Below are 12,485 nucleotides of genomic sequence, written 5' to 3'. Positions count from 1 at the left end.
CAGTCTTAATCCCCATTTTACAGATGAGGTCACTGAGGCCCAGAGAAGTGAAGTGACTTGCCCAAAGTCACACAGCTGGCAAGCGGCGGAGCCGGGATTAGAACCCATGACCTCTGACTCCCAAGCCCGGGCTCTTTCCACTGAGCCACGCTGCTTCTCAAGCACTTGTATTCATTCATTCATTCATTCATTCATTCAATAGTATTTATTGAGCGCTTACTATGTGCAGAGCACTGTACTAAGCGCTTGGGATGAACAAGTCGGCAACAGATAGAGACAGTCCCTGCCGTTTGACGGGCTCACGGTCTAATCGGGGGAGACGGACAGACGAGAACGATGGCAATAAATAGAGTCAAGGGGAAGAACATCTCGTAAAAACAATGGCAACTAAATAGAATCGAGGCGATGTACAATTCATTAACAAAATAAATAGGGTAACGGAAATGCATACGGTTGAGCGGACGAGTACAGTGCTGTGGGGAGGGGAAGGGAGAGGTGGAGGAGCAGAGGGAAAAGGGGAAAAAGAGAGTTTAGCTGCGGAGAGGTAAAGGGAGGATGGCAGAGGGAGTAGAGGGAGAAGAGGAGCTCAGTCTGGGAAGGCCTCTTGGAGGAGGTGAGTTTTAAGTAGGGTTTTGAAGAGGGGAAGAGAATCAGTTTGGCGGAGGTGAGGAGGGAGGGCGTTCCGGGACCGCGGGAGGACGCGGCCCGGGGGTCGACGGCGGGATAGGCGAGACCGAGGGACGGCGAGGAGGTGGGCGGCGGAGGAGCGGAGCGTGCGGGGTGGGTGGCAGAAAGAGAGAAGGGAGGAGAGGTAGGAAGGGGCAAGGGGCAAGCACTTGTACCCTCTCAAGTGCTTAGTACGGTACTCTGTTCATAATGAGGACTCAAATACTATTGATTGGTTGATGTACAATGCTAATTCAGTTCACGGGGAAGCCGATTAATCGACTATTATGCCTTTTATTGCATCTGCAGTATCTTGAGCGAAAATACAAGGAGTGGTTCATTCATTCAGTCGTATTTATTGAGCGCTTACTGTGTGCAGAGCACTCTACTAAGCGCTTGGAAAGTACAAGTGGGCAGCAGATAGAGATGATCCCTCCCCAGCAACGGGCTCACAGTCTAGAAGGTGATTATAAGCCTGAAGAAACCACTGTCATGTACCAGTTTATGCTTAAGCTATCTTGCATCCAGCCAGAAGATTTTCATCAGGAACACAGGAATTAATGCTGTCACCAATTTAAGCTACCTGGTCATTTCATTACCTAGTGATGCACAGATGACTGAAGCCAGAACCAAATCCAAAATGGTGGAACGCCTTTAGGAAATTGACAATAGTTGGCAACAAGAGAGCAGTAGGCTTCATACCAAACTGAAGGTCTACAAAGTTATGGAAGCATACAACTTTCCAGAGAAGCAGCGTGGCTCAGTGGAAAGAGCCCGGGCTTTGGAGTCAGAGGTCATGAGTTCGAATCCCAGCTTTGCCACTTGTCTGCTGTGTGACCTTGGGCAAGTCACTTCACTTCTCTGTGCCTCAGTGACCTCATCTGTAAAATAGGGATTAAGACTGTGAGCCCCACGTGGGATGACCCGATTCCCCTGTGTCTACCCCGGCGCTTAGAACAGTGCTCTGCACATAGTAAGCGCTTAACAAATACCAACATTATTATTATTATTATTATTAACTTTTATTACCACTAGGTAGTGAACTGAAAGGGAGTTTATTCAAGCAGGAAGGGCAGAAGGAAACATTTTCAAGAGGTAGTGAAGCCCAACCTCCACCACGCGATACAGCAATGAAACAGCATGGCCTAGCAGAAAGAGTACGGGCCTGGGAATCAGAGAGATTGAGTTCTAATCTCGGCTCCACCACGTCGGCTGTGTGACCTTGGGCATGTCACTTAATTTTTCTATGCCTCAGTTCCCCACTCTGTAAAATGGGGATTTAAACTGTGAAGCCCATGTGAGACAGGGACTGTGTCTGACCAGATTACCTTGTATCTACCCCAGCGCTTAGAGAAGTGCTTGGCACCTAGTCAGCACTTAACAAATACCACAATTATTATTATTATTATTATTCATTCATTCACTCGTGCTTACTTTATGCAGAGCACTGTACTAAGCATTTGGAATGTACAATTCGGCAACAGATAGAGACAATCCATGCCCAACAACAGGCTCACGGACTAAAGGGAGGAGACAGACAACAAAACAAAACAGAACAAAACAAAACAAGTAGTCTGACGTCAATATCAACAAGACAAATAGAATCATAGATATATTCAATAGTATTTATGGAGCGCTTACTGTGTGCAGAGCACTGTACTAAGCACTTGGAATGGACAATTCGGCAACAGATAGAGACAATCCCTGCCCATCGACGGGCTCACAGTCTAATCGGGGGAGACAGACGGGCAAAATCAAGACAACTTAATCGCAATAAATAGAATCAAGGGGATGTTCACCTCATTAACAAAATAAATAGGGTAATAAAATAAATAGGATAATAAAAATATATACAAATGAGCACAGTGCTGAGGGGAGGGGAAGGGAGAGGGGGAGGAGCAGACGGAAAGGGGGGCTTAGCTGAGGGGAGGTGAAGGGGGGCAGAGAGGCAGCAGAGGGAGCAGAGGGAAAAGGGGAAGCTCAGTCTGGGAAGGCCTATATACATATCATTAACAAAATAAATAGAGCAATAAATAATATATACAGATGTGCACAAGTGCTGTGGGGAGGGGAGGGGAGAAGAGCAATAGGCCTTTATTATTATTATTATAATAGATCATTATTATTAGCAATAGACCATTGGGAATCAGAGGTAGCAGGCCAACCACCTTGGTATGTGGCAATCCAGAGAGTAACTGCTCTCCTTGAACTGACTGCATTATACTCTCCAAGCGCTTAGTACAGTGCTCTACGCACAGTAAGTGTTCAATAAATACCACTTGTGATGCTTCAAGAAGCTGGGGCTTGTAAGAGGCAGTTTCAGAAACAGTGACAGATACTAGAGGTAGCAAATGATAATAATGCTAACTGTGGTATTTGTTAAGCGTATACTGTGTGTCAAGCAGTGTACTAAGCACTGGGGTAGATACAAGATAACCAGGTCCCACATGGGGCTCACATTCTAAGTAGGAAGGAAACAGGCATTGAATCCCCATTTTTGCATATGAGAGAACTGAGGTATAGCGAGGTTAAGTGACTTGCCCGAAGGTTTCACTGTCACTCCCCACCCCGCCATTAAATACTCTTCTATTAATACTCTTTTGTGATGGCACGTTTATTTTTACTTACTTGAATAGAGTGATTAAAGTCCATTTCAATTTAGCATTAGGTAGTGACTGATTGTTTCAGCAGAGTCAATGACAGGTCTTTAGTTACCTTTTTGCTGAATAGGGGGTGAAAGGTAATTTATTTTGAAATTTAGCATTTATACTCATACTAAGAAGCCAATTTAAAGTATTTTATCTGATACATATTTACATAATTATTTGATTATGCACCTATATTATATTTTTTATCACAAAATTATAATAATATTCATATTGCTTGGGTCACTAAGTTGGATCTTGGGACTGTATTAAGGTACTTCACATTACTTCCTATAGGAAACTACACTTGTGGGCAGGGAATGTGTCTGTTTATTGTTATATTGTGTTCTCCCAAGCACTTAGTACAGTGCTCTGTACACAGCAAGCGCTCAAATACGATTGAATGAATGAATATACTCCTTTAGTGCTCTTTCACCGAACACCCTAGTTACTTAGAGCCTACGAAATGTCCTAATGGGAGATTCCCTGTACAGTACTTTTGGAAAGAGCCCGGGCTTGGGAGTCAGTGGTCGTGGGTTCTAATCCCGGCTCTGCCACTTGTCAGCTGTGTGACTTTGGGCAAGTCACTTAACTTCTCTGTGCCTCAGTTACCTCATCTGGAAAATGGGGATTAAGACAACCTGATCACCTTATATCCCCCCCCCCCACCCTCCCGCCGGCGCTTAGAACAGTGCTTTGCATGAAGTAAGCGCTTAACAAATGCCATTATCATTATTATTATATACATAGTGTGTGTGTGTATTCATAGACACACACATTTGTATATGACTGTTCCAGGCAAGTTACTGTTTCTGTGATGACATGTGAATGCAGGAGTCTCTGTGAAAACATGTTTATCTGTGACTGTTTCAGTTGAAGTATGTGTTGTTAAAAGTGTCTTTGTGGCACGTGATACAGAAACAGACTGGCATTCCGGCCCATTGGCATCATACAACATCACATTTTGAATTTTGAAAGTTGCCTCACTGACACTGAATAGCTCTGAAACAGTTTGATTGAAGGGCAGAGAGCAGAACATTCAAGAAGATTGATGATCCAGCAGCTGGTCACTGGGCCCGAGGCATAAGATCTCAGTGGTTTTTTTTCTTGATGTTATTTGTTAAGCTCTTACTATGTGTCGAGTGCTGTTTTAAGCACTGGGGTAGATACGAGTTTATCAGGTTGGACACGGTCTCTGTCCCACATGGGGGTCACGGTCTATATAGTAGGGTTTAATCCCCATCTTAGAGCTGAAGAAACTGAGGCACGGAGAAGGTAAGTGATTTGTCCAAGGTCACCCAGCAATTGGCAGAGCCTGGATTAGAACTCAGGTCCTCTGACTCCCAGCTCCGTGCCCTTTCTACTTGGCCACACTGCTTCTCTTGGATAGGCCAGTCTGCTACCTAGCTCAGTCACACTGGGTATGAAGGATTAGGGCTCTGCCCTGTGATGGTATTTCATTATTAGAATGTTCTCACATTGCCCAGAGATTAAAAATGTGCATGGCAGTTTGTCTGTGCATATATATATTTTGCTGTCCAGATTGTCCCATCTCTGTTTCCAGACCCTCATGCTCCTATTAATAATGATGTTGATATTTGTTAAGCGCTCACTATGTGCAGAGCACTGTTCTAAGCGCTGGGGTAGACACAGGGTAATCAGGTCGTCCCACGTGAGGCTCACAGTTAATCGCCATTTTACTTGTCAGCTGTGTGACTTTGGGCAAGTCACTTAACTTCTCGGTGCCTCAGTTACCTCATCTGTAAAATGGGGATTAAGACTGTGAGCCCCACGTGGGGCAACCTGATTCCCCTGTGTCTACCCCAGCGCTTAGAACAGTGCTCGGCACATAGTAAGCGCTTAACAAATACCAACATTATTATTATTATTATTACAGATGAGGTCACTGAGGCACCGAGAAGTGAAGTGACTTGCCCACGGTCACACAGCTGACAAGTGGCAGAGGCAGGATTCGAACCCATGACCTCTGACTCCCAAGCCCGTGGGTCCGCAAGTAACGTGTCTACCAACTCTGTTATATTGTACTCTCCCGGGTTCTTAGTTACAGTGCTCTGCACAGAGTAATAATAACGATGGTATTTCTTAAGTGCTTACTATGTGCAGAGCACTGCTCTAAGCGCTGGGGGAGATACAGGGTGCTCAGGTTGTCCCAGATGGGGCTCACACTCTTAATCCCCATTTTCCAGATGAGGTAACCGAGGCCCAGAGAAGTTAAGTGACTTGCCCAAAGTCACACAGCTGACAAGCGGTGACAAGCCGGGATTAGAACCCAGGGATTCTTTCCACTAAGTCGGCTACAAGATGAGCAGGTCCCATATGGGCCCCATAATTTAAGTAGGAGGGAAAACAGGTAGTGAATCCCCATTTTGCACATGAGGGAACTGAGGCACAGAGAAGTTAAATAACTCGCCCAGGGTCATCCAGCAGACGGGCGACGGAGCCGGGATTAGAACCCAGGTATTCGGACTGTAAACTCATTGTTGCTGCTCCTCTAAGTAAGTGTTCGATAAATATGAATGATTGATGGGAAGGAGTGATCTGCACTTTGTCACACCCATATGACAGTGACCTCTGGGGAGGGGAAGGAGAGCGCATTCCCGTGGATGCTTCATTTCGCAGGGAACTCCCCCGAGAAGGAATTCACCTTGAGAGAAAATCCCCGAGAGTTCCTTTAAATACATTTTTAAAAAGCCTCAGCTACCACCTCAGCACTTCTGAGCCAACTATGCACTTATGCACTTAGACTTATCGGTAGCCCTCCTGTTCCTCTCGACGTCCGTACCCTTCTATGTATACCCTCTCTTCTATCTGTAAATGCCACTCAGCTGGGTGACTTTGGGCAAGTCACTTAACTTCTCTGGGCCTCAGTGACCTCATCTGGAAAATGGGGATCAAGACTGTGAGCCTCATGTGGGACAACCTGATTACCTTGTAGCCCCCCAGCGCTTAGGCAACAGTGCTTGGCAGATAGTAAGCGCTTCACAAATCCATCATTATTATTATTATTAAATAATTTAGTGCCAGTCTCCCCCCGCCTGACTGTAAGCTCCTTGAAGGCAGGGATCATGTCTTCTAACTCTATTGTACTCACCTAAGAGGTTATTAAAGTGATCTATACAAAGTAGGCCCTCAATAACAACTAATTTATGCTTATTGAGAAGCCACAGAAAGTCCTCCCCACCCTAACTCACCAAGTCCCCCCTGCAGTGATGTTTGCCGCCGTATGGAGATCACGGAATGCACCTAGAGGTAAGAGCACGGGTCTGGGAGTCAGAGGACCTGGTTCAAATCCCAGCTCTGACTACTGCCCGATAAGTGACCTCGGGCAGGCCACTTGGCTTCTCTGCACCTCACTACCCTCAGGAATACCTGTCCTCCCACCTATTTAGACTGTGAGCCCTGTGTGGGACAGGGACTTGTGTCTGACTTGATTATCTTGTATCTGCCCCGGTGCTTGGTGTACAGTGTCTAACAAGTACCCCAATTATTGCTATTGCGACCCAGGATGATATCTGCCCCATCCTAATTCAGTGAAAGAACCTCTCAAAGACCAGACGAATGGAATTTGGGTTCCTGTGTCCGTGGATGACAGGTTTAACAAATCTGAGGAATTCTGATTTATCAGAAGGTCGTTATCGAGAAAAGGTGCATCCGCAAAGACCCGGTGCTATTCCTTAGGTGGCAGAAGCTGAATTTCATCTCTAGTCACTCCCAGATGATCCTCCGTGACAGAAATCAGTGACTGCAGTTTTCTGAAGTCTTTTGTTCACGGTACCCCGAAACTGCCTCTTCCCTCAAGAGGGCATTTAGAAGTGGAGATTCTCTTCCTCTGTTCTATACCCTTTGCTTGTAGCGAGGCTGGTAGATCCAAGTTAAAGCTCGGCAGCTTTGGAACACTTTCAGTCCCCCAAGAATAAACTTTAGAACCCCGCTGACAGAATTCTCCTCGATCTGATGATCGCAGAAATGATTGCGGTCGGAATAGCCAAGCGCTTTATTTGAATCCATCCCCGTTTCTCTGGTGATTAAAAACTCCCTTGAACTGACAACTGACAGTGGGGGACAATTGTTTCTATTTTTTAACTCAGTGAAACAGAAAGTTTTTTTAAAAAAAACTCCATTCTCTTGGGTGTAATTTTCTCTTTGCGTATCTAAAACATGAAAAGCTGCCAAGTTTTTTCAGTCATTTTCTTTCCAAGCATGCTGGTCTTAGGACTTTTTTTCCTCTACTGTAATTGGGGTATTTTGAATTAAAGTAACATATTACATAAACAATTCATCCTTCAAACAAGTTTGAAGAGTCATGGTAGCTAACCAAGAACAGAGTACTGAGTATATTATAAGTCCCAATATCTCTAGAATTGCCTATATTTCCATGTTCAGCTTGTGAAATATTTATCACTGCACCTATTGCAGCAGGCTCTTAAAGGCCTAGTTGTGACTGAAAATTTGTTGAGGAAAAACAAATCTTCTAATCCCTAGTCAATCTCCTTGACAACATGTGGGAAAAACTAAAGTAACATATTTCTGACAGATACTTGTCAGGTCAAATTATCCTCCTGAATACACTTAGGCACAAATTAGAGTGGCACCGCATTCATTTAGTTATTTAGGATTCTTTGGAGTTTACATTGCGGCATCTTCTGGATTTTCTAAGCTTTGCCAAGATCTTTCCAGGTAAAATGTGGGGAAATTAAGAAATTCAGACTATTCTTAGATCAATGGAGCGTACTGAGGCTTGCATGGGAGCTAATTCACTTTGGTCTTAGATTGTGAACACTCCCAGAAACAGGGACTGTGTTAAGTCCCTGAGTTAAGTGACTGTGGGCAAGTCACTTAGCTTCTCTGGCCTCCGTTACCTCATCTGTAAAATGAGGATTAAGACTGTGAGCCCCACGTGGGACAACCTGATTCCCCTGTGTCTACCCCAGCGCTTAGAACAGTGCTCTGCACATAGTAAGCGCTTAAAAAATACCAACATTATTAAGTCCCACCTGTGTGTTCTCCCCCCCAGGCTTAGTACGGTGCTCTGCACACGGTAAGCGCTTAATAAATGCTATTACTACAATACACAAAATGATCAAATGTCATGCAGTAGATGGGACTGAACTAGTTTTGGCCCTTGGTTTTGCCACCAGAAAGATAACTATGAGGTTCTTTAAAGTCTTTAGACTCTAAAGGTCACGGCAAAGACAGCGAGGAGACCGCTAGGAAGCGAAGCTGCCCAGTGACAGGTAGTTCATTCATCCAATCGTATTTATCGAGCGCTCACTGTGTGCAAAGCACGGTACGAAGAGCTTGGGAGAGTACACTATAACGATAAACGGACACATCCCCTGCCCGCAACTAGCTTATGATCTAGAGGGGGAGACATAGGTTAATAAAAATAAACGACGGACATGCACGTAAGTGCTGTGGGGCCGTGAGCAGGGATGAATAAAGGGAGCAAATCAGGGTGATGCGGAAGGAGAAGAGGAAAGGGCTTAATCAGGGAAGGCCTCTTGGAGCAGAGGTTTCGTCAATAATAATCATGGTATTTGTTAAGCACTTACTATGTGCCAAGCACTAGATATGGGATAATCGGATCAGACACCTTCTGTATCCCACACAGTGCTCAGAGTTTCAGGGAAGAACAGGTACTTAATTCCCATATTACACCTCAATCAATCAGTCAATGGTATTGAGCGCTTACTGTGTGCAGAGCACTGAACTAAGCACTGGAGAGAGTACAATACAACAGAGTTGGTAGACATGTTTCCTTCCTATAAGGAGCTTTCAGTCTAGAGGGGGAGACAGTTATTAAAATAAATTATGACTATGAAGATATAGTGGGAGGAATATTCAGCGCTTAGAGGGTACAGATCCAAGTGCCTAGGTGATGCAGAAGGGAGAGGGAGTAGGATACATGGATAAATAATGCGTCGGGCCCAGGGTCACAGAGCAGGCAATTTGGATTAGCACCCAGGTCTCCTGATTTCCAAAACTTTCCCCTAGGTCATGCAGCAGGTGCTGGCAAGAAGGGAAACAACAAGGGATGCAGTGAAGCATCATGGCCTAGTGGAAAGAACATGGGCCTGGGAGTCTGAGATCCTGAGTTCTAATCCTACATCTGCCCCCACCCTATGTTGGACCAGTACTTTGTCCCTACAGAGCTCCTGAAAATATAGGCATGCTCAATTTACTTCAGGCTTGTCTCGTCTTATCCTGTCGAATCTTCTCCAACCCACAGCGACACGATGGACCGTCTCTCCCAGAACGTCCCACTTTCATCTACCGTCATTCCGGTAGTGCATCCATAGAGTTTTCTTGGAAAAAATATGGAAGTGGTTTACCATCGCCTCCTTCCACGCAGTCAACTTGAGTCTCAGCCCTCAACTCTCTCCCCTGCTGCTGCTGCCCAGCCCAGGTGAATTTTGACTAGTAGCAGATTGCTTTTCACTCTCTACCCTCTGCCCAAGCTAGGATTGGAATGGACGGGCCTCTGCTTGACTCTCCCTCCCGTAGGTGAGATTGGTAGAGTACCGGAAACTCTCCAGGTGTGACCCTGGGAGGGGATTACCTCGCACTACTGCCAATCTCTCTTCCACTGTGCCTTTCAGAAGACCGCCCTGCCCTGTAAAAGAGCCCAGTTTTGAAGTGAGCTCTGTATTCATAGAGGGTGATAGATGTCTGCACTCAGCAGAAATTGTTTGCCCATTAGTTATAAAAATAACAGTTATAATTATGGTACTTGTTAAGTGCTCACCATGGTATTTGTTAAGCGCTTACTATGTGCAGAGCACTGTTCTAAGCACTGGGGTAGATACAGGATAATCAGGTTATCCCACATGAGGCTCACAGTCTTCATCCCCATTTTATAGATGGGGCAACCGAGGCCCAGAGAAGTTAAGTGACTTGCCCACAGTCCCACAGCTGACAAGTGGAGGAGCCGAGATTCCAACCCATGACGTCTGACTCCCAAGCCCGTGCTCTTTCCACCGAGCCACCGCTGCTTCTCTGTATGCCAAGCACTGCTCTAAGCATGGAGTAGTTATAAGTTAATCAGTTTGGTCATAGTCCCTGTCCCACATGAAGTTCACACTCTTAACTGAGACCCAGAGAAGTTAAGTGACTTGCCCAAGGTCACCCAGCAGACGTGGTGGAGCTGGGATTAGAACCTAGATCCTTCTGACTCCCAGGCCCATGATCTATCCACTAAGCCACGCTGCTTCTCACTGCTTCTTTGTCCCCTGGGGCTTTCCTCAAGCCTAATAGCCAAACTTGTTTACAGACATCCTAATACAGTGGCTCACCGGGACCCGATCACAAGAAAGAACAATTACCACCGGAGAATATCCCTAAACTTCAAGGATGCTAAATCAGCTTGTCTGTACCTAAATCATCTGAACAGCAAAGGTCTATGGCAGTCTAGTAGTCTCTCAGAGCCTATCCAATTTTCCTTCCCAATTCTCTCCTTCAGACTCTCCTCCTCTTCCCCTAATAAAAAAAAAAATCCAGAAATGATTAAATGACAGTTATTTTCACCGGGAAAGATATATATTAAACACTTATCATGTCCCCAGAAGTTAATCCTTACTAGGTAAGAGCATGTGACTAGGTACCAAAGCTTGATTCTGTCCTTATTTAATAAGCTCAAGTGCAGATTATAAAGATATTACTTTTCTAATTAGTAAAATTGAATTTCAGAGTAGTCGGGAGGAACAATTAACTTCATATATGTCCTCTATTTGCAAAGATCAGTCTCCGAAGAGCTTTAGCACAAAAGTAAAAGCTAGACTGGCATTTTATTAATACCCAGATTCGGAAGGAGATGACCTTTATATTCCGGCAGCATTAAACCGAAGGAGCTGAGAAAAACATGGATGACGAAAAAGTAGATGGAGACGGTTTTTGAAGAAAGGTTAAAATAGTGCCTAGAGTCTGGCTGAGCAATGACCTGGTCTTCAAAGTCAAATATTAGGAGGGTGAATCCTTCAAGGAGGATGAGGAAATGTGTTTGAGGATCAGAGTGGTTTTGGGGTCCTATTGGAGACCTTTTAGATGGAAAGCTCCTTGAAGGCAGGGACCGTGTCTTAACTTCTGTTGAATTCCTTTTGAACATTTAGTACAGTGCCCTGCATTGAGCGATTGGTGAACTATAATCTCTATATGGGCCGACCTGGGCGTAAAATGACCCCTTCTGGGATCCGAGAAGGCCAGAGGATAAGGATCTTGGCTCCAGCAAAGAAGAGCTGGGTTCTGATCCCTCTTCTGCTACTTGCCAGCCTTGTGACCATGGGCAAATCACCTACCCTTTCTGGGCCTCAGTTTCTTCCTCTATAAAATGGGGAGATTAAGTACTCCTCTCTCTTAGACCCTGACTCCCATATGGGATAGGGAATGTCTGACCTTATTGTATTATATCTACCCCACACTTAGCACAGTGCCGGTAAGTGCTTAATAAATAACACAGTCATTAATCCAGAGTGAGGTTCTGCATCCCTGAGTGGGAAAAGAGTCTTTTTTAAAAATGGTGTTTTTTCAACACTTACTACGTGCCTGGCATTGTACTAAGTGCTGGGGCAGATACAAGATAATCAGACTGGACACAGGCCCTGTCCCCCAAGAGGCTCACAGTCATAATCCCCATTTTTCAGATGAGATAACTGAGACACAGAGAAGTGAAGTGACTTGCCCAAGGTCACACAACAGACAGTGGTGGAACAGGGACTAGAATCCAGGTCCTCTGCCTCCTAGGCCCGTGCTCTCCCCGCTAGGCAACACTGCTTCTTGAGGTTCCATCTTTAGCAGGGTGCCATCAAAGGGCTGGAATTCAAAGGCCGGGGGTAGCTGAGATGTCGGTGGACCCTGGCTGACTTTTCTGATGACAGAGCACTCACCTTCAGCACTGTCTGTCAGGCTCCCGAGCCAGGGAGAGAGAGCTAACAAGTGGCCAGTTAGTTCAAGAAGCATGCTGTGATGGCCGATGGAGGAGGTAACAGGCAGCCCGGTCCAGAGTTGAGAAAGTTCCAGACGGGGAGAGGAAAGATGTGCTGATGAAAGGGTGGGGCAGGTTGGAAAGGGGATGTTTATCCCTGAAGCTTGACCCGGTTGAGGTTCTGAGCAAGACTCACAGGAGTGAGGACCCCTTTCCCACATCCTTCCCCTAGTCTG

At 45.5% G+C, this 12,485-nt stretch overlaps 1 long non-coding RNA gene across 1 annotated transcript in view; it reads left to right on the top strand.

The window, feature by feature from the left end:
- Positions 1-12,485, top strand: part of LOC114815516 — a 160,270-nt gene that overhangs the window by 87,245 nt on the left and 60,540 nt on the right. The window lies entirely within an intron of this gene.

The sequence above is a fragment of the Ornithorhynchus anatinus genome, chromosome 12 (genome assembly GCF_004115215.2).
Source record: "Ornithorhynchus anatinus isolate Pmale09 chromosome 12, mOrnAna1.pri.v4, whole genome shotgun sequence".
NCBI lineage: Eukaryota > Metazoa > Chordata > Mammalia > Monotremata > Ornithorhynchidae > Ornithorhynchus > Ornithorhynchus anatinus.
The sequence above is the reverse complement of the archived record's forward strand: the minus strand, read 5'-3'. Positions and strand labels throughout refer to the sequence as shown.